The sequence below is a fragment of the Vulpes vulpes genome, chromosome 3 (genome assembly GCF_048418805.1).
Source record: "Vulpes vulpes isolate BD-2025 chromosome 3, VulVul3, whole genome shotgun sequence".
NCBI classification, from domain to species: Eukaryota; Metazoa; Chordata; class Mammalia; order Carnivora; family Canidae; genus Vulpes; species Vulpes vulpes.
In genome coordinates this window covers 117031976-117052549 of record NC_132782.1, presented here as the reverse complement: position 1 = coordinate 117052549, position 20574 = coordinate 117031976, and the positions used below count along the sequence as shown (strand labels likewise).

Sequence of the window (20574 nt, the reverse complement as noted above, 5' to 3'; positions counted from 1 at the left end):
GACGCTTCCAATAAATGTCTCTTTTGCAGAAATTAGCTTGAGTTGTGTTCCTCTCACTTACCACTACAAGAAAGACAGAAACTGGAACCTGAACTGGGGTGTAGAATTTTCTTTTTAAGATTTTATTTATTTATTCATGAGAGACACACAGAGAGAGGCAGAGACACAGGCGGAGGGAGAAGCAGGATCCATGCAGGGAGCCCGACATGGGACTCGATCCCAGGACCATCACGCCCTGAGCCAGAGGCAGAAGCTTAACCACTGAGCCACCCAGATGCCCCACATTCCTGTTTTTATGTTATCAAGCCAGTCAGTTAGATTATTTTCCAGTGGCTCATAGGACTCAGATCATGTGTCATTCAGACTTACACTTTGGGAGACTCAGTACTAGAATACGAGGATGAGGGATCCCTGGGTGGCTCGGCAGTTTGGCACCTGCCTTCGGCCTGGGGCGCGGGTCCTGGGGTCCCAGGATCGAGTCCCACGTTGGGCTCCCGGCATGGAGCCTGCTTCTCCCTCTGCCTGTGTCCCTGCCTCTCTCTCCCTCTCTCTGTGTCTATCATAAATAAATAAATAAATCTTAAAAAAAAAGAAAAAACACGAGGATGAGAGAATACATCGATGATTTCTCATAGCCTTTGGGAGGGTGCTGTGAGAGACATGTAGTGTAAGCCCAGAAGAAGCAAGTGTTTCAGGGTTGCAGTGCTATAAAACCCAAGTCTGCCAAACTCAGGTGTGTGATTGCTCAACCACTAAGGTAATTATTTTTCAAATCTTCTTTCTTTTTTTTCAAATTTTCATGATGATAAGAACCACCTGGGATGATTGTTAAAAATACAGATTCCCAAGCACTTCCCAGACACAGAAAAGACACAGAAAGACAGTAGATGTGGGATGTGATTTAAAATAAGTTTTTTTCCACCAAATTCCCCAGAAATTTCTATCATTTCACAACTCCATGATGAGGTATTTCTCAGGTAACTGGACAGCAGGAAGTGATTTGTGAGGCAGGATAGCTGTGAGGCAGAGAATCCTCTCCACTGCTCTGCTTATGAAGGGTCTTGCAGATGTGGGCAAGGGAGATACTATCAATAGGCAAAACGTGAAGAGTCAGCCTGGTGACCAAGGAACTCACTCTTTGCCAACACGCAGTGATATTCACCAACCACAGCTCTGACCTCACCATCCCTGTCCAGCTGGTTGTGGTTTAAATGCTGGACCAGTGACCACTGTGTGTCACCTCCTTTTCACCCATCTAAATGGTAGCATTTATAACAGTAACCCTACTTCCCACCAGCATTGTACATGACATGTGTTGGAAGTGGTTGGTGACTACAGGAATCACATACCCAAAGAGGACAGGAGCATGAGGAGCCATGAGAAGACTTGAGCAAGAGGAACAAACACCCTCAGGAACCCTGGACTTATACTTGCTACCAAATGGTCCTCAGAATTAATGCTTTGAGCACCGCTTCTATCCACACCCAAACTCACTTATTTTCTCCAAACATGTGGAAACATCTCACATGTATTAAGCGCTCACTATGTTCTAGGCATTGTTTAAGAGCTTTATGTGCACCAGCTCACTCAATCCTCCCAACTGGGGAAATGAGGGCTCAGAGAGGTGAAGAAACCCTTGCTTGAGGTCACACAGCCCCTGAATCACAGAGCCAAGACAGGCATGCAGGCCACCTCCAGAACCTGAGCTCTTACCCAGGACTCCACATGCCTCTCCAGGGAAAGAGAGACATACAAAACAGGAAAATAGAAAGATGCAGACACATTTCAAAAGAAGAAACATCTCCATGGATAGCACAAAAGAAACAGGGAAAACTAAAGTGAAGAAAGATTGCCAACAAAAGCATTTGACAGGAGATGAACTCCCTCCGGATGAAAACAGTAGAGCAAGGTGGAAATGATTGTAAAGTGAGCGTGTTTAGAATCCTCAAAAGATGAAGGAAGAAGCAAACAAGAGTTAGCGGATATGGAAGAGGAACTATTAGAAACACCGGACATGAAAAAAAAAAATCCCATACTTGAAATAAAAACAACAGATGGGGGAAGCTCTAGACCAAGTGGAGCTGAACAAACAATTAGTGCTTTGGAAGATGGAGCTGAGGAATTCACCCAGAACTCAGCACGAGAGAGAGGGAAAAAAAAAGAAAAATGGAAAATATGAAAAGGCAATTACTAGACATGGAAGAGTTTGAGAAGCTCCACCCAAGAAAAGGTTCCAAAAACGGAGCAAATGGTGGAAAAGACTGAAGAGATAATAGGGAGGAATTTACCAGAATCCTCAGACAGAAAGTGCCCTCTGAACACTGAGTAGAATAAATAACAAATCCTCACCTATCCATGTTTAGATCTGCAGAACATCGAGAATACACAAGAAAAACTTAAAAACTATCAGAGGAAAAAAAGATTTTCCATCCCATAGGTTCTGGATGTGGAGTGGGACGAGGAAGTCGGATGACTTTGAGTAATATCCCATTGGGGAAGGTTGCCCACGGTAAGAGAGGACAATTTGTGGGCATAGCTTGTATGGAAAGAAACTTAGGTGAAGATCCCAAGAATCTGGTGACTATACATCGTTTTGCATCCCCCTTCTTCTGAGCAGAGTTCTTTCCCCCACTAAACATGTGGTTCACATACATGCTTCATTCTCCTCCAAATCCTGATCCCAGTTTATTAGCCCAAGAAGGATACCTGACCTAAGGTGGCCAGTCACAATAGCTCACTCTAGGCCTTGGTTAATGGACCATGTTGGGTGAATAAGAGCCCTTCCTTGGGGTCTTTGACTTTGGGACAAGTGAGAGCAAGTCCCAGTAGTTCTCTGGAAGCAAAGCTGTGAGAGATGACCTTTGGGGCTCTTGGAAGCCATGCTTCCTGCCATGTAGAATGAGGCCAGTCCAAGAGGGAATAAGGTTAACCTGTAGAGAAAAGCAGAGAGAGAGTGACTCCTGTCAATGTGTGAGGATCTGGTGATAGCTCTCTCCCTCTGCTCTTCCAGTCTTTTGTGAATCTTCCCTTAATTCTCCCTCTTTAATTGAACTTGTAAAACTTAACATTTCTATTATTTTCAACCAAATGAATCTTAGTTCATGAAATGATGAAGTTGATACTTTGTTATTCTTTAATTATTTGCATGTTTTCTTTGGGGGAAATGTTTTTGCTTGTTTATCCTCTGGGTCTTGCACATAGTTTTTTGTTTGTTTGTGTGTTTGTTTAACTATGCAGTATTCCCAAACTGAATGTCTATTCTCTGGTTTCCAATTCCCCTCCTTCTTTCCCTGTCTCTGCTAAAGGCTTTCCCATCTTTACACACACCTGAGACAAGAACCTCAATGCCATCCACTCTTCATGATTTACACTCCCACACTCCAGCAATCATGGATCCCCATCAATTCTACCTTTGGATACAGTTCTCAGAGCTGTCCACTCATTCAAACAGCAGCTAAGCCACCTGTGGACAGAGCCGCAAGCAACACTCATTGGCTACTGAGTGTAATTTGGAACAACTTTTCTGGAGATACATTTGGAAATATATTTCAATAATCTTTAAAATATTTATACCTTTTTTTTTTAAGTATTTATTTATTTGAGAGAGAGCAAGCAGCAGAGGGAGAGGGAAAGAGAGAATCTCAAGCAAACTCTGTGCAGAGCTCAGAGCTCAACTCGGGGCTTGATCTCATGACTCCGAGATCATGACCTGAGCCAAAATCAAGTCAGATGCTTAACTGACGGAGCCACCCTGGTGCCCCAATGTGTATACCTTTTGACCTAGCAATTGTACCCCATGGATAAGGGGGAAGTTAAAGATAAGACTTTAAAAAAAACAGGGACATTTACAATAATGACCAGTTTGAAAATAAGCAGATGGATTGTTGCTTAAGATATAATGCTAGAATTAATATTGTGAAAATGTCAATGTTACCCAGGGCAATTTACACGTTTAATGCAATCCCTATCAAAATACCATGGACTTTCTTCAGAGAGTTAGAACAAATTATTTTAAGATTTGTGTGGAATCAGAAAAGACCCCGAATAGCCAGGGGAATTTTAAAAAAGAAAACCATAGCTGGGGGGCATCACAATGCCAGATTTCAGGTTGTACTACAAAGCTGTGGGCATCAAGACAGTGTGGTACTGGCACAAAAACAGACACATAGATCAATGGAACAGAATAGAGAATCCAGAATGGACCCTGAACTGTATGGTCAACTAATATTCGATAAAGGAGGAAAGACTATCCATTGGAAGAAAGACAGTCTCTTCAATAAATGGTGTTGGGAAAATTGGACATCCACATGCAGAAGAATGAAACTGGACCACTCTCTTTCACCATACACAAAGATAAACTCAAAATGGATGAGAGATCTAAATGTGAGACAAGATTCCAACAAAATCCTAGAGGAGAACACAGGCAACACCCTTTTTGAACTTGGCCACAGTAACTTCTTGCAAGATACATCCACAAAGGCAAAAGAAACAAAAGCAAAAATGAACTATTGGGACTTCATCAAGATAAGAAGCTTTTGCACAGCAAAGGATACAGTCAACAAAACTAAAAGACAACCTACAGAATGGGAGAAGATATTTGCAAATGACATATCAGATAAAGGGCTAGTTTCCAAAACCTATAAAGAACTTATTAAACTCAACACCAAAGAAACAAACAATCCAATCATGAAATGGGCAAAAGACATGAAGAGAAATCTCACAGAGGAAGACATGGACATGGCCAACATGCACATGAGAAAATGCTCTGCATCACTTGCCATCAGGGAAATACAAATCAAAACCACAATGAGATACCACCTCACACCAGTGAGAATTGGAAAATTAACAAGGCAGGAAACCAAAAATGTTGGAGAGGATGCAGAGAAAAGGGAACCCTCTTACACTGTTGGTGGGAATGTGAACTGGTGCAGCCCCTCTGGAAAACTGTGTGGAGGTTCCTCAAAGAGTTAAAAATAGACCTGCCCTATGACCCAGCAATTGCACTGTTGGGGATTTACCCCAAAGATTCAGATGCAATGAAACGCCAGGACACCTGCACCCCGATGTTTCTAGCAGCAATGTCCACAATAGCCAAACTGTGGAAGGAGCCTCGGTGTCCATCGAAAGATGAATGGATAAGGAAGATGTGGTTTATGTATACAATGGAATATTACTCAGCCATTAGAAACGACAAATACCCATCATTTGCTTCAAGGTGGATGGAACTGGAGGGTATTATGCTGAGTGCAGTAAGTCAATCGGAGAAGGACAAACAGTGTATGTTCTCATTCATTTGGGGAATATAAATAATAGTGAAAGGGAATATAAGGGAAGGGAGAAGAAATGTGTGGGAAATATCAGGAAGGGAGACAGAACATAAAGACTCCTAACTCTGGGAAATGAACTAGGGGTAGTGGAAGGGAAGGAGGGCGGGGGGTGGCGGGGAATGGGTGACGGGCACTGAGGTGGACACTTGACGGGATGAGCACTGGGTGTTTTTCTGTGTTTTCTGTATGTTGGTAAATTGAACACCAATAAAAATTAATTTATTAAAAAATTAAAAAAAATAAAGGTTTGCTCTCAGGGTAAAAAAAAAAGATATAATGCTAAATAAGAAAGGATATGAAACACATATTCATATACAGTATTTCATTAAAAATACATGTCAAATTCAGTGAGTATGCAAAATTGGATGTAATCAGTAGGCTTCCTTTCTCCCAGGCCCATTCTCAAACTGGCCACCCGCTGCCCTTCCCTTCTGAGGATGAGGTGGGTGAGGTTAGGAAGTGATAGCCTCAGGGTCATTTGGGGCTTTTCTCACTTCAGTGGACAGAGTGCTGAGTGCAGTATAATTTTCGACATCTTCATATTGTGTCTTTTGTGATAATATAGACTCCTCCCCCATTATTGTTTTCCAAAATGCAACTCCACATTTAATACAATTTAATTTCCATCCCCACACGTATCACATTTGGGTAGGATTTTACTGTATTTGTATAGGTACGCTCTAAAGTATTAAATCAAACCCCTAAGTCTTTTTTTTTTTTAAACCCCTAAGTCTTAAACGTTTAGATAACTCTCCATTTTCCGCTATTGTAAGTGAAGCTGCGGGGAACATCTTGGCATCCACAGCTTTGTGCCAGCTGAGTCCTGCAGAATTATATCGACATGGATCCAGACGGCTCCTACATTCTAGAACCTTTCGTCCTTAGTAAAGAAGAGCAGACAGAGAGACAACTCTAATGTGAGCCACAAGGTGATAAGTGCTCCCAATCCAGGCAGGGAACAGGCTGCCTGGAAGAGGGGGCATTTGGGCCAAGGTTCTCAGAGAGCTGGGGAGAGGGAGCTCATCTTCCCAGTGGGCATAGAAAGTTGACCCTAGTGGGTTAGCCCCGTGGCACCTGAGAGCTGAAAAAACAGGTCTTTGCACCAGAGCGGGAGAACCTGGGCCCAGTGCGCCGGTTTCCCCTTCCTCCTTCTAGCCCCACCAGAGCTCACTCTTCTCTCAGCCCGAGGGCGGGAGCGCAGGGGTCTCTCTAGCAACCCCCCTCCCGCCCCCCCAGTCTCCCCCCTGCAGGCGGGAGGGGCTCTTCCGGGGCAGTCCTGAGCCATATGGCAGGCTCACAGGCGCTGAGTCCCCAGCTTCCAGCACCTCCTGCCAAACCCCAACTCCTGGGGTCAAAGGAATGTTGAGCAATCTTTGGAATTTTGAATTCTGTTCAGGCCTCCTGAGCCGGGCAGGCTGCCCGTGGCCTGGAGCCCTGCGTCTTCCTGAGCAGACATCTGGGAGCGCTGGGGGACTTTTCGGTGTTTGTTTTCTCCTCCTGCTGGCGGGGCTGTAGGACACCATTGCGGTGAGGTCATGGGCCCTGCCCCGCTGTCCCGGCCCCCACCCCCCGTTCGCGTGCGCGGGGCGCGGGGCGCGGGGCGCGGGGCGCGCAGGAGGCTGCGGCCGCAGCGCCGCCAGGTCTCAGCCGCTGCCCGGGCCCTGCCGACGGCGTCGGGCCGCGCTGCCCGGCTTCCCGCGGCCGCAGGAACACGCGCGCCGCCCGGCTCCGGGGGCTGCAGGCCGCTGAGCAGCGTCTCGCAGATGACGGACGAAGGAGCGCAAGGCGGGCGGGGTGCAGCGCTGCCCCCCCAGCCCGGGGGTCGTGGGGCTCCCCCGGGCACCCCGGCCGCCTCCGCCAAGGGGAAGGAGGAGCGAATGGCTGCCCCCGGCGGTGACAGGGCCCGGTGACCTCACGAAGGGCGGGCGCTGCCGGGGCGCCCACCGAGCGAGGGCCCTACCGCGGCCCGGCCCCAGCGCCACCCGCCCGCCACCAGTGACCCGGGAAACAGGCACGAGCGAGAGGCAACAAAGTGGAGCCTCTCTGGCGCCCGCAACCCGGGACGAGGACTGCACAGGAGCGCGCCCCCTTCCCGCAAGCTCCCGACGGGCCCCTGACGCCTTCCCAGAAGGAACAGCAACCCCAGCTCGCCCCGCACAGCCCGGCCTCGGCTCCGCAGCCCCCAGCCCCGGGTCTCAGCGCACCCCAGTCGCTCCAGCCCCGCCCGTCCTCACCTCCTCCAACTCGCCGGCCGTTCCTCGCAAGCCCAGGGCAGCAGCTTTTTCTGCCTACGGTCCTGACCCCCGACCTTTAATAAAATCACCTTTTTTTTTTTTTTTTTCCCACCAAAGGCGTCTCAAGACTCTTTCTCGGCCGTGGGCTCCGGACCTCACCAACATTCCAAAACCACATCACAACTGGTTCTCAGATCAAACAGCCCTTCAGGGAAGCCTTCCTGACACCCCCACCCGATCGTCCTGGAATCTTTATTATGCACTTTTGTGGTACCCTGTCCCTCCCCTCCAGGCTCTTGCCTCGGTGGTTAATAAGTACTCGTGTACTCACTTAATGGGTGTCTGTGACTCCCCCAGACAGCGTCCCCCATGAGGGCTGCTGTAGCCCAATGCTGAGCAGCGCTCCACTACACCAAGCAGGACAAGAGGCTCCCAGAGCCCTGTCCCTGGTGGCCCAGCTCCCCACTCTCAGCCTCATCTACAACCTGTTAGTCAGGAGACCAAAGGGTCTTTGTTTAGTTGAACATATACTGTACGTTAACTAATTGGAAATTAAATAAAAACATTAAAACCTTCTTTGTCTGTAATCAGATCACAAGTCCCCCCCCTCCCCAAGGGTGACCTGATGTGGCAAGGGTGACCTTTGCAGATCCCAGCTGTGTCAACAGCCCCAGCTGCCCCCTACTTCAGGTTCTTTGTCATTCTGGCTCTGGGGCAGGACCTGACTCAGTCTGCACACCCTCCCATTTCTTTTAGGTTGGCGTAAAGTTTGAAAGTTCCCGATGCCCATCACACCGATATTTTAACAGGATTCAGAGGCCACAGCATTACTCTTCCCATTCTACAGAAGAAACCATCCCCCAAAAGTGGCCTTCTCTAGGTCATGGCTGGGAGGTCTTGGGGTTCAGCTCCAGGGGCGGGCAGGAGGAGGAGGAAAGCAGGTAAAGTGAGGGAAGCTTGGCACCCAGGAAGCAGGGGATCCAGGCCAGGCACCGGGGGCAAAACTGCAGACGTCTCAGAAGGTACTGGAAACGAGATAGAAGCTACATGCTCTGAAGACTGAACCAGAATCCTGCACTTTGTCAACCAGGCCGTTTTTATATTTCTAGTGTTTTCTGTGTTTATTTCCCTAATTTTCTCCCATAGCAGGAAGTAGGAAAAACTCAGGAAAGTTCCATTTGGCTCTAGCTGTGCAGAGGGGAGCCAAAGGAATGGCTTCACATCTGTGCTTGTGCCAGAAGGGTGAAAGGGGCAGCATCCCAGGGCAGAGAATCAAAGAGGGGAGGGGGCTGGGGAGACAGGGCAGCGACCCCCACCCTGACCCCAGGCACCTGGGAAACATCAGAAGTTCACTATATATTTAAACAAACAAACAAACAAACAAACAAACAAACAAACAAAAAAAAACAACCCAGGGCTTTCTGTCATTAAAAGAAATTGGTTGCCTTTACCACCTCCCAGAGTTGCTTTGGGATCCCATCACTCACATGACACGTATTTAGTTCTAGGTGCCTGGGATGCCAAAACGAAGATCTCTGCCCTCGTGTGCCTGTGGGTCATGTCATGGGGTGTGCTAGAAGGCGTGAGGTGCCCGGGGGGGGGTTCCGGGCGCACAGTGCTCCAGAGGGGCCTCAGAGGGCGGGGTACCCAGCTACCTGCCTGCGCGCCCTGCGGTGCCCGGCTCAGTGGTGCAGCTCAGCAGGGGGGCGGCGAGGGTGAGCCGGTCAGCAGCGGCCTCGGCCGTGGAGGGCTCAGTCCCTCTGGCTACTGTGCTGAGGCAGGACTGCCGAGGTGGTAAGGAGAGGCGGGATGTTGGCTGCAGGGAGAGACCAAAGAACTTGCTGGTAGTTTTCATGAGGGATGTGCAAGATAAAGGAGTGAGGGCTGACTCCACAGTTTGTGTGTGTTTATCTTTTTTTTTATTGTTTAAATTTTAGATAGTTAACACATAGTGCAATACTCATTTCAGGAATAGAGTTCAGTGATTCATCACTTACATACAGCACTCAGTGCTCATCACAAGTGCCCTCCTTAATGCCCGGTCACCCGGCTACCCCATCCCCCCACCCTCCCTCCAGCAACCCTCACTTTGTTCTTCGTCATTAGGAGTCTCTTATGGCTTGTTTCCCCCTCTTCTTTTTTCTTTTTTCCTCTTTCCCATATGTTCATCTGTTTTCTTTTTTAAATTCCACATATCAGTGAGTCATATGGTATTTGCCTTTCTCCGACTGAGTTCTTTCACTTAGCGTAATACCCTCTAGCTCCATCCATGTTATTGTAAATGGCAAGATTTCATTCTTTTTGATGGCTAATTAATATTCCACTCCCCTCATCTTCTTTATATTCATCAGCCGACTGACACTTGGGCTCTCTCCATAGTTTGGCTATTGTTGATAATGCTGCTATAAACATCGGGGTGCATTGCACGTACCCCTTTAAATCTGTATTTTTGTATCCTTTAGGTAAATATTCAGTAGTACAATTGCTGGGCCATAGGTTAGCTCTATTTTTAACTTTTTGAGGAAACTCGATACTATTTTCCAGAGTGACTGCACCTGTTTGCACCCCCATCCATAGTGCAAGAGGGTTCCCCTTTCTCGAATCCTTGCCAGCACCTGTTGTTTCTTGTGTTGTTCATTGAAGCCATCCCGACAGGTGTGAGATGGCATTTCATCGTGGTTTTGAGTTGTATTTCCCTGATGCTGAGGATGTTGAGCATCTTTTCATGTGTCTGTTGACCATCTATCTGGGTGTCTTCTTTGGAAAAGTATCTCTTCATGTCTTCTGCTCTTCTTAACTGGGTTTGTTTTTGGGGGGTTGAGTTTGATACGTTCTTCACAGATCTTGGATACCAACCCTCTATCCAATGTGTCATTTGCAAATATCTTCTCCCATTCTGTAGGCTGCCATTTAGTTTTGTTGATTATTTCCTTTGCACCGTTTTTGGACTGAGATCCTGGAAGAATGGAGTTGCCATTTACTGAGATCATGTGTGTTGTCATAGCTACTGACCACATACACTGGGCTGGGACCTGTGTCATCCACTTTGCACCCTGATCCCATTCCATCCTTACAACCCCAGGAGGTAGAAACTAGTCGCCTCATGCCAGAGGGAGCAACAAACTGATCATGTTTACTCAGCATGCAAGTGCCAAAGCCTGGATGCCTTGGGTGGTCAGATCCAGGAGGCAGATATGCAAATGTTGTCACCAGGACTCAGGACAATAGCTCCCTCATCTTGCTTGACTTTGGCTTTGTACTCCACCCCCTTTTCCACTACACCAATCTGCCTCCAAGCTACAGAGCTCCCTAGGCCTGTTATTTTTTAAGTGATGGAGACTTCTTTTGGATGCACTTCAAAACTCCTTATTTGGGTATCTGAAATTAAGTAGGGGGTGGCCAGGACTAGGATGTTTGGGGACTTCCTCAGAGGCCTTGGGCAGACAGGTGGGCTGAGTCAGGGAGGTAACAGGTGGGAGAGAAGGCAGGGAGGCTCAGCAGCTGCTGCGATCAAAATCTGGAGTTCCGATGAACAGAGTCGGCTCTGAAACCCCCCTCACCAAGGTTCCTGTGCCCGCGCTGGGGGGTGGCTTTCTCACCCTCAGGATTTCGTTTGCCCTTCCAGAGCACTGGATTCACAGTTTAGAGGCAAATTATGTGGGCTCACAGATCTGACCCCGATTTCATTCAGATATGGCAGCAGCATGTGTGTGTGTGTGTGTGTGTGTGTGTGCGTGTGCGTGTGTATGTGTGTGGGGGGGGGGGCATTGAGACGGTGGAAATCCACAAGCCAGCCCTGTACCACCGCAGGGGTCAGAGCATTGCCACCTCAGCCCAGTGATGCCCTGGTCCTCCTTTAGAGGGTGACTCCACAGAAGACACAGGGGTGCTTCTCCCCTCAGAGAGGTGCAGAACTCGGCCCGTCCAGTGCAGGCGGCCAAGAGCCGACCCAGCCGCGAGCCCAGGCTAGGAGCTCCTGATGGATTCTGGGTTCCTTACTGGAGCCTTGCTGAGGAGTCAGACATAAAACCCTGCTGCCTGCCTGAGTCACAAGGGAGGCTTTAAACATGTATAAACACTTATTCTGTGGTAGGCACTTTCATACACGCGCATACACACACACACACACACACACACACACACACACACACACCCTGCTTTCTCATAGGGATTATCCCCAGTTGAATGAAACTGAAGTTCAGAGAGGTCAAGAGAGGTTCAGAGGGGTCCCTGAACCTGTCGCCCACACAGCTGGGGTCCCTGATTGTACCCTCAGCTGCCCGACTTCAAGAGTCTCGAGGTCCAAGGTCTTGGTCACATCCAGCACCCATTCTTTGGCCCCCACTACACCTCCTTCCTGACTGGGCCTACAAGTCTGCTGAGGAGCAGTTCTGGGTCAATTTGGCTTTCTTACCAAGGCCACACCCTCTCTGGAGCCTCCCAGCCCGTCCTGGGAAGGGGGCAAGCTTGCAGGGATGACCTAAGCCTTGGGAATGGGAAGGAGGTTGCTGCATTGACACAGTTTTGGGATGTGAGCGAGAAAGAGTACTTCCCTTCTTAGGAGGTGGTCCTGGGGCTGCATGTGGTGACCTCTATCCCCTAGATGCCCTCAGATGTGTCCTCGACCTGTCTCACCCCAAAGCCTCTGCTCCAAAGCCAGGAACCTGTTCTCCAGGGCTCCCTCTCAGCAAAGGGGAGCCTCAATATTTCTATTGGCCTTGCTGCTGAGCCTTCACCTCCTCCACCTCTTTTCCCCTGTTCCCTGGGTGTTTCCTCTCTGCCCAGGCCCCTGGACCCTACCCAGTTTCTCCTGGTGGAGAAGAAAACACTTCCCTCTTTGGGTGTTGGGGCTGAGGTGCTCTACCTTTCCCAAGGGCAGTGGCCTGCTCAATGACACCCTGCATAAAAAGTGCTGATCCCAAAGGAGAGAATCACTAAAAAGGGGTTGTCTGACCGCCCAGAGGGATACTTCACAGAGGCTTCCCCCAACCTTGCCAAAACTTCAGAGAGGTTTGATCTGGGTTCAGGGCTTCAGGACTGTAGGAGTCCAGTTTGGAGGTGCTCTGAGCCCTAGATTCCCAGCACTGACACATCAGGGCCCTGGATTTGGGATAGGGGTGAGGGCATGTTGAGGGGAGCCAGAGTCAGGCGTCTGGGATGTGACAGGACACACACTGGGCCTGCTTCCTATGCTGTTGGCCATCCTGGCTATCCCCAAATTCCACCTTTCTAAACTGCCTCCTAAATTGCCACCAACCAGCCTGTTGCTCAGATTCCATGTGTGGAGAGCTGCTACAAAGAGCCAGGGGATTTGCACATGAGTAGGCCCCGGTGGAGGCCAGAGACGGAGCCCGGGTGAGGGGGTTGGGCAAGCACACAGACGGCCTCTGTTGGCCTGGGCGGCAGGAGAACACTGGCTGGTGCAAACACTGTTGCTTGCAAATAAACAACCCCGGGCTGGGGGGAACAGCTCATCTTTGTTGTACTGCTTGGGGCCCATGTGGCTCCTGCTCAGCTTAGGCTCCCTCTGTCCTTGCCCACCCCAGCTGTGGTTCTGGGGTAGGGGACACAGGGAGAGGTGAAGCTCCGGTCTGGGACACCTGGTGTCCAGACTGGAGGATGCGGCGCTAGGGCCCCTGGCCTCTCAGCTGTGGCCCTTTGCACCTACTGATCGTGGGAAGTTGACTTAGGTTCACGTGCCCCACGTCCATCCCTGGTGGACCTGTGCCTTCACCTCAGTGAGGACTCCAAGAACTTCTCTCTGTCTAGCGGCTGGCCCGCAGCTCTGTGCCAGGTACGATCAGCTCCTAGGTCAGGGAACCTTGGTGTGAGGATAAGAATCCAAATCTAGGGGCGCCTGGTAGCTCAGTGGGTTAAGCACCCGGCTCTTGATTTTGGCCCTGGTCATGATTTTGGGTTCTGTGCTCAAGGGGATTCTGCTTGGGGATTCTTTCTCTCCCTCTGCCCTTCCCCTCAGCCTCTTGCTCACTCTCTCTGAGATGAATAAATACACCTTTATTTTTTTAAAGATTTTATTTATTTATTCATGAGAGACAAACATAGAGAGGGGCAGAGACACAGGCAGAGGGAGAAGCAGGCTCCCTACAGGGAGCTGATGTGGGACTCGATCCCGGGACCCACATATCACGCCCTGGGTCGAAGGCAGACGTTCAACCACTGAGCCACTCAGGCAGCCCTGTATAAATACCTCTTTAAAAAATAAAAAAGAAAGAAAGAAAGAACCTGAATCCAGAGAAGTTAGGTGACTTGTCCAAAGTCACACAGCTGCTGAGTAGCCGAAGTAGTTGGCTCTCCATGCTCTTGGAAGAAGCTTCTTCTCATTTTTTTTCATGTGGGTCCCTCCAACACCCCAGCCCACCCAGGAGAGCCCAGCTGGGCTGGGACCAGCGCTCTCTGTACACATGTGGTGCTTATCAAGCAAGCAAGCATGTCTTGCAGAGTTTCGCAACGGGTTCTGGTCGCCCTGGTGGACTTGGAGCTGCAGGAGGGCAGGCGCCCTCCCGGCGATTCTCCTGATGCTCCCTGGGTCACTGGCACATCCACGCCCAGAACCCGGGCCCAGCAAATTCTGCTCAATGAGAGACGGGGGTGCGTGAGGGCCTGGAGAAGCAACAGGCCCAGGCCTTAGGCTTCCCCTGGAGGGAGCAGAGGCCCCAGCCTTGCAGGAAGGCAAGGCGGGAGATGTTTGCCAACGGGACTTGTAAACCTGGGAGTGGCCAAATTCATTCAGCAGCCAGTTCACAGAACCAGCTGACACACTCAGACCTGGAGGCGAGCGACACGTCCTGAGAGGCTGGAGGGGGAGGCCCAACAGAGACAGCAGAGGCATGACCCCACCCCGGGCGCCCTGAGAGGGCACAGGGTGCCACCAAGAGTTTGGTGGGCCCTCGGGGAGCTGGCAGCTGGGATTCTTCTAGGAGCCCACCTTCTAGGATTCATTAACCCCCACGACTCCGCACTCAGCCAGCCAGTGGCTCGGCCACTGGCACGTCTCCAGGCTTCCCAGGAGCCCCCCAGGGCTGCGGCGGGGGGCACACGGTGCAACAGAAGCCAGCGTCTGCTTCCCGGGGCCTGGGAAAGAGGAGAGGAGGCTAAGCGGGCAGGCACACATAGAGCACAGTGAGAACGGCTCCATAGCACACCGTGGGTGACCAATGCCACTGGAGCGTGGGGGAGGGTCCCTGCTGAGCCGGGACACCAGGCATCTGCTCTTTGATTTCCATTCTTTCCTTCTGCTCCCACTCCTCCCCGCCCCCCTCCACAGACCGCGCCCCTACATAACAGGCCCAGGGGGAGGTAGAGACTGTCCTCCCATAAATCACGACTCTGTGAGGCCCTGGCGACAGCTCAGCTCCAGGCCTGGGTTGGCAGCTCCTGGGGCGCTCACCCTGCTGGCCGCCACCCCCAGGGCACCACGACACCTTCAGTCTCTTCACCAACACGCAGATGAGCAGTGTGGGGGCGGCCAGTGCTCTCGGTCTGGGGCAATATGCTGTGCAGGCAGGAGGGCAGTTGAGCTCAGGGCCTGATCCCGGGGTCCCCACGGGGAGCCTGCTTCTCCCTCTGCCTGTGTCTCCCTCTGCCTGTGTCCCTCTCTGTGTGTCTCTCATGGATAAATAAATAAAATATTTTTTTTTAAAAAGGATGGCACCTTGGCCATGTGCAAATGGTCTCATGTACTAGAAAGAATAAGGACTAGGATTGTTCTCTAGGGAGACTTTCCCAGCAGACTGTTCGGTTCCCCTTCTGAACCTTCACATTTTCCCAGGGGCTGGAACTTCCCCACCTCCTCTCACCAGAAACATCCTGCCCTGATTCTGAAACTGACTTCTAGGGAAAGGCCTCTGACTAAACCCAGGGGTCTGCCCCCCTCCTCTGTGTTTTCAGCTCAGGCACCCAACTCTCAAGCACCTCCCTCACCCCTGTTCCGGGCCAGGATCTTTCTGGTCTTTCCTGGGTAGGAACAGGTTTTCCACTCAGCAAACTCTCTGAGCCTCTCTATTCCTCAAGAGACAAAGTGGTACAGTGAGCCTTGCCCCCCAGAAGCTCACAGTCTCGTCAGGGAGAGAACATGTAAACCTTCCAGAATGAACTTCACCTGACAGGGCAGCCTAGGTTTAGTGTCAAATGAGCAGAAGAGCTATGACTTTTGGGGGGTTTTATTTATTTACTTATATATTTATTGCTCACAGCAGCTCCATTCAACCCCTCTAGAAATTAAAAACAAACTAAATGTCCCTCAACAGTCATTACCTTTATTTATTAAAGATTTTATTTATTCATGAGAGACACAGAGAGAGGCAGAGCTCTAAGCAGAGGTAGAAGCAGGTTCCCTGAGGGAGCCCGTTGCGGGACTCGATCCTAGGACCTGGGATCACGACCTGAGTCAAAGGCAGACGCTCAACCACTGAGCCACCCAGGTGCCCCCAGTCATTATCTTTAAACAGTGCAGATGAGAAAGAGGCTTCTGAGGGCAGGAAGTTAGCCCTGCTTCCTGAAGTCTCTAGGTCCTAAAAGAATTTGGACAAGGAAAGAAGAAAGGAGGGGTTCCCAGGAAGGAGGAATTGCTTGAGTCAAGGACAAGAGGCTGAAAGAGCATAGGTCAAGTTAGGCAAATACATGGCCCACGGCACCCCTCTCTTCCATCCCTTGTCCACGGAAGACATTGTGAACTGATGGTCATACTGTTTCCTACAGCCCCTGAATGCACACTCCTTCTCAGTGTTGCCATCACTGACTGGTTAGAGCTGGCCAGTGGAAGCCTATTGGCCCTTTCTGGCGTAGAATGTTCGGAGGCCTAAGAAAATGGGTCAGGCTGGAGCAGAAGCTGTCGGGAGTTGCCCACACAGGAGCCCCAAGTAACTCATTCCTTACTCCAGCACACCTTCTGTCCTCCACGTCCGAGCCCTCATTCCTCATGTGCTGGAGGCCCTTGAGGTCAAGGTCCAGGGAGGCTCCCAGGAGGGACTGGGAGCAAACATCAGGAACTCATGGCTTTGTCAGTTGTCAGACTTCATAACTCTGAACCCCAAGTTGGATTGATTGCTTGTTTTGCTGCTTGTCTCCCGAAGTAGATGTAGGTAGAGGAGGATGTTGTAGGCTTGTCTTGTGGGATAGAATGAAATGGAAAATCGGGGAGACAACGACCTTTTCTGCAGTCAGGTTCTGGGACTCTGAGAAGGGGGAGGTAAAAGACAAACTCCAGGCAAAAGAGTGGGCGCTGACAAGGAGAAACACAGAAAAGGATGCAGTCTGCAGGAGCCTGGTCAAGAAAAGAGGACTGTCTGGGAGCCCCCTGGCCTGAGCAGGGGCAGAGCTGAGCAGCGGCCCTAGACACCTGCACTAGACAGTTAGCCTCTGAAAGGTGGCAACCATCCCACCACCTTCTCAGCAGTCACAGGCTCTGGAGACCAGACACAGAAGATGTGAGCTTCCTGACCGGAACTGACTCTCTCCCTCTTCCTAACTACTTCCCAAGTCATAAATGGTTCTCTCGCTTATAGAAAGGGACACGGAGGGATGCCTGGGTGGCTCAGCAGTTTAGTGCCTGCCTTCGGCCCAGAGCATGATCCTGGAGTCCCGAAATCGAGTCCCCCATCGGGCTCCCTGCATGGAGCCTGCTTCTCCCTCGGCCTGTGTCTCTGCCTCTCTCTCTCTCTCTCTCTCTCTCTCTCTGTGTGTGTCTCATGAATAAATAAATAAAATCATAAAAAAAAAAAAAGAAAGGGACACAATGGGGAATTCAGAGTGAAGGTAGAAGGGGCTGGAACCAGAGAGAGAAGCTAATTTTTCTCTTCAAAGGGCACTACTGACATCCCATTTTCCAACCCCAGCCTCCGCTTCTCAGAGCTCACCCTCTCTGGGGCAGTTGACTGTTGCTCAGTCTTTGCTTCTTTAAATGTTACCTCCTTTAAATGTTATCTCTCAACCTGTGTGCCTTTGTGATGCTCTTTCTACAGCTCTGGTTCCTCTTCTACTTCTTCTGCAGTTTATTCCTCTTGCTGAATCCCTTAAGCCAGATGTCTCCCAAATTCTGTCATTGTCTCACTCCTTGGACAGACACCCCCATGGTCTCCCTGGGGGATTCTCACCACTCATGCAGCTTTGATGGTCACTTGCTCATTAGTGACTCTATAGCCTCGATTCCTCCTTCGATTCCAGGCCCTCGATTGCAAGAGCCCACTGGCGGGTGCAACTGGAAGCCCTTGCAACACCCAAGCTCCACACATCCGTTATTGGGGGGCTTCTGTGGCACTTGGGTCACCATGCCGGAGGCCACATTTCAGGAGCCAGGCCTGGAGACAAGCCTGCCCTGATGTCTGGGTCTTGGCCTCAATTCACCAGGCCTGCCATCATCCTGCAGGAGGCTATCTGCTCTTCCATGTCTCTGGCCACTCTGCCTTCTGCTTTACCCTATTGACATGCAGAAGGGAGACACCTCTGGCTAGGTCTGGGTTACTGATGTTGGATCTGGAGGATGGAGATGTCCCACTGGGAGATGTAGTGGTAGGTAAACTCTAAATCCGTCTGGAAACCATTCCAGTCCTGGGAGTGCCCCGTGCTGAGAGCTCACAGGAAGATAAGAGGAGACCTCCCAGGCTGAAAGGGGAGATGGATTACTCTCACAATCATCCCTGAAATATTAATTGAGCTCCTTCTCTGGGGTAGGGACTGTGTTAGGGCTTTAGGACACAATGGAGAAGACAGACAAGGTCCAGGCATAAACAGGTGAGGAGAGAGTGCCGAGAGAAGCACAGGATTGAGGACAGGAAGCAAAGGACAGGGGCTGAGACCTAAAGGACTACTGAGAGCGAAGAGGAAAAGAGGGAGAGAAGAGTGTTCCAGGCAGAGAGATGAGCTTAGGGAAGGCCCAAGTCAAGAGTGGGCTCAGGACTTCTGAGGAACTGAAAGAAGCTCAGAGTGACTGTAGAGTAAGTAAGAGAGGAAGGAGAGATGGGCAAAGGCCACAACACGCAGGGCATGGGGGCACTAGTGGTAAGGATTTCAAATTTTATTTTTTTTTAAAGATTTTATTCATTTATTTGAGATAGAGTGCTAGAGAGAGCACGAGCAGGAGACGGGCAGAGAGAGAGGAAGGAACAGACTCCCCCACGGAGCAGAGAACCCAGATGGAAGTGGGGCTCAAACCAGCCCCCCTCAGGATCATGACCTGAGCTGAAGGCAGACCCTTAACCAGCTGAGCCACCAAGGCACCCCAAGAATTTCAAATTTTAGAATTCAAACCAATGAAATCATGATAAAAATAGGCATAAGATATTTTGGGTTGCTATGTGGCAATCACACTGTAGGGGCCAGAGGGGAAACTGGTGGGTAGAAGATGATGGCAGCCTCTTTAGGGTGACAGCTGTCACTGGAGAGGATAGCTGTCAGATTTCAGGGATATTTAGGAGGATTCAGGAGCTAAAGAAGAGCAGTGGAGCCAGGGATAATTTTGCTTTTTTCATTTATATGACCAGTGTATAGTTGAGTTTGTCCCATGGGAGGTTCAATTGTGAGGCTTCAATAAAGATGCCAAGTCATTCAGGCTTGCCACAGAAAGTAAGGAACAAATTTGAATTTCAGAAAAACAACAAATAATTTTTTAGGATAAATCTGTCCTAAATATTACATGGGGCATACTCACACTAAAGCATTTTTTTTCAATGTTTAGCTGAAAGTCAAATTTAACTGGGAATCCTATATTTTTATTTGCTAAACCTTATAACCCTACAGGCCATTGCATGCATGGATCTAAGTCTCAGGAGAGAGGAGAGGTCTAGACAGAGGTATATGCTTGACAATTGCCAGCATAGGGAAGCACTTGAAGCATTGGAACTGTAGAGGTGCTTTGGACCAATATATAGAGGAGATAAGGCCTAGGACAGGGTCCGATGAACTCCAACATTTAGGATTTTGGCACAGGAGAAAAAAGAAGGGAAAAAAGCAGAATGTCACCGAGCTAAGAATGGTAGAAATGATCAGAGCAGAAAAATCAAATACGCAAAGGCTAAAAGCATTCACTGAATGAATAGACAAGTCATTGGTGGCCTTGGTGAGAGCAGTATACGGGAAGATTTGAAATATTTTTCTATGAAGGAGAAGATAGTCATTGGAGAAAGAGATAGGATCAAGGGAGGGCTTAATTTATCAGACACTTGATCTTGTTCAAATGTTGATGGGAAGACATGAGTAGAGAGGAAGAAGCTGAAGATGAGAAAGAAGAGGGGACAGGCAAGATCCTGAGATGGCAGAAAGGAAGGGTTGAGATCCAAAAAATAAGTGGCAAGATTAAACAGGATACACACCTCCCATTATACCAGGAAGCAAATGGAGGGTACAGGCAGGTTGAGAGAATGAATGGCAGGATGTTGAAAGATTCCCTGGCTCATGGTTCCCATTTTTGTCTTTGAAGGGAGACGTGATATTAACCTCTAAGAATTAAAAGATGGAGGTAAATATGTGGAAGGTTTGAGGACAGGGGATAAGGTTTAAAAAGGTGATTGTACAAGGAGTTGAATAGATGTTGACTAGGGAAAACACAGCAGGCAGTACCGAGGACCCGGTCAAGCTTGGTGACCACCAGTGATGTGGATCCAGTCAGCTTGTTGGTGTGGTCTTCTCCGGGTACAAATCACCTCCGACGTAGGTACACCTCAGAGGAAAAGAAGAGCTCTCGATCCACCATTGGGATTTTGCCAGGTGGTGCAACAAAGGGGAATTTACATTATGGGGAAGAATGAATGAAATCCTGAGCCCTACAATCTAAGCCATCAAAGAGGAGGGTGAAGAAAAGGGAAGGATAGGGAGGAAGATGGGGGGGGGGCTGTGAACAGATGCTTCTGATAAAGTCAGAAGACAGGTGTAGGCTAATGACTGAGTGAATAGGCAGAGAGTATAGAAGGGTGCCAGAGTTAGTAATTTCAGAGGTGGGGGAGTTCTGGGTAGTGAGTAAGTCTGGGGAGTGGTTATGGGAGTGGGTGGCCATGACACAG

The 20574-nt window shown here is 49.7% G+C and overlaps 1 long non-coding RNA gene across 1 annotated transcript; it reads left to right on the top strand.

The window, feature by feature from the left end:
* Positions 1 to 6601: 6601 nt before the first annotated feature.
* LOC140598348 (uncharacterized) lies at positions 6602 to 8136 on the top strand. The gene is made up of 2 exons (XR_012000721.1): positions 6602 to 6854; positions 7679 to 8136. It is a non-coding gene; the product is annotated as an uncharacterized lncRNA (long non-coding RNA).
* The last annotated feature ends 12438 nt before the right edge of the window (positions 8137 to 20574 follow it).